The sequence below is a fragment of the Nothobranchius furzeri genome, chromosome 6 (genome assembly GCF_043380555.1).
Source record: "Nothobranchius furzeri strain GRZ-AD chromosome 6, NfurGRZ-RIMD1, whole genome shotgun sequence".
NCBI lineage: Eukaryota > Metazoa > Chordata > Actinopteri > Cyprinodontiformes > Nothobranchiidae > Nothobranchius > Nothobranchius furzeri.
Genome location: NC_091746.1, coordinates 48,908,085 through 48,910,240, shown reverse-complemented (window position 1 = coordinate 48,910,240; position 2,156 = coordinate 48,908,085).

Here is a 2,156-nt window from a genome sequence, read left to right as displayed (position 1 = left end):
TGTCCAGCTGGATGATTCGCAGAGTGCCTTGTTTGTTTGTTTTTTTAGCAATCTCTTTCAGAGAACTTTAGACACCAAATCAGAATTTTGGTGACATTTCAGGAAATAATTATAATTTTTTAAAATAATTCTTGAGTAAACTAAAACAAAATTATGTAATAAAACATTTGTTGTGAATATCTGGTGACTGTGAAATGCAGCGTCTGGGTCAGAGATTAATCTTAGGAATTACAATCAAAACTTTATTACTTTCAAAATAACCCAAGCAATGATGTCATACAACATGCATGCAGGTGACACGGCAGACTTGGTGAGCAATGTGGACATCTTGGAGTTAATGCCTGGAGGATAGCTCCCTCTCATGTCCATTAATATGCAATCAAAGGAAGAAATTGATTAAGTATCTTTCTCTCAATTACTTTAGCAGTTTTCTTTCATCTCAAATGCATCCTCAGTTTGTGCTGATGTCTCAGTCAGATCAACAAGATTAATGCTGAAAAATTACACATTACAACAGAAGAGGAAACATGCTGAAAAAAGATCTCCAGCACGCATAACCAACATGGAAATGTAGAGCATTTAGCTACAAAGCTTACTTTCAAATACCTTGTTTCTAACTCATGCTCTTTCACACCTTATATGTTTTTACTCTTTATAAAATCAGATTTCAATGAAAAAAGTCTTTCATGTAGTGTCCAAATGGACATTTTTAGAAATTTCATAAAACAAACATTTTTTAATAATAATTTTTATTTTTTAGCCTGTTGTTTTTCAAAAATCATTGTTGGTCTTTCATGTAAAAAAAGTAGAAAACCATACTCCTTCAAAAGCTGCTAACAAGTACTGAATACAGAATCTTTCTGTAGCTTTCAAATAGACTTGAGTTTATTTTTTCCTGCTATAGAAAGTCTGGTTTGTTCTCTGAGAATGAAAACAGGAAGTTCTGCTTTGTTCTGCAGGATGCAAAGGTACTTTAGTTCATTCGAAGGGGAACACCTTTGTATAAAATCTTACTAATAAAAATAAAAAAGTTTAACTTTCATCTAGCTGCAGAGTCTGTGGCTGTGACTTGTGGATTCCAGAGCACCAAGTCAGAGATGAGTGATGTAGACACAGTCACACCCTTGTGGAGATTTTTTAGCCTGATGACATCGTCCTGAATCTGTCAACTTTCTGGTTTTGGATCTGCTTCTTGCTCTTTTCACTTTGAAGTCATTTTTTCTGCATGACGCATCTTTTACAGGCTTTTTCCTCCTTCTGCACCCCGTTCTACAAATACCTGCAACACAACTTCATACTTTCTAGCTAGTTATAAATGGCGATCAGTATCCTTTCTAAAAGAATGAGGGGGTAACACAATCTCTACATGACCAAATCAAGCTCAGACGAAGACAGAGAACTGGGACATGAGCCAAAGCAAAGCTGACAAGACAAAGAGAAATGGATGAGTTTTGTTATTTTTGGGGCAAATTCTGTAATGCTTGTTTTGCTAAATTCTGACTAAACATCCCAGCAATACCAAAGCCACATTCTTAAACCAGGACTTTTGTAAAAAACCATTTTTAGATGAGTTTTGAAAGTTATGCACAAATAATATCTTATATTTGTATGTGTCGGAGAAACCTCTTCACCATGTCCTCAAGTTCTGCAGAACCCTCTTAATCATCCACCGACCTAAATCTGGTGTGATTGAGCAGAGAAACATCTAAAACATACTGAACTGTGACCCTGGAGGTCCAGAGTTGGACATTACTGATACAGGTGGCAGAACCTTGAAAACCCTATGAATTTAAAGGTTCACTGAGAAACAAATACTTGTTCTTTCTGAAATACGAGTGGTCACTCTGAATTTCACATGAATGCGGAAGTCTTCAGCCTCTATTTCTTGTATTAGCTGCCAAAGGAAAATAAGTGGGGAAACGCTTGGGTCAGAAAAAGCCAGTCGCAATTTTTATCTTGAGAGGAGCTATATAAAAGATTGTTTTCTTTCTTTCTTTTCTATGTAACAGGGAAGTATTTGCGTTCATGGACTTGCTCATCTTGACTGGCGACTGCGGAAGGATGTGTTGGTTTAACAGCCAAGAGAGGACAGTGAGCATCTCAGCTAGTTTAACCTATCCATTAGCTTTAGCATCTTCACGACATAGCAGAACACA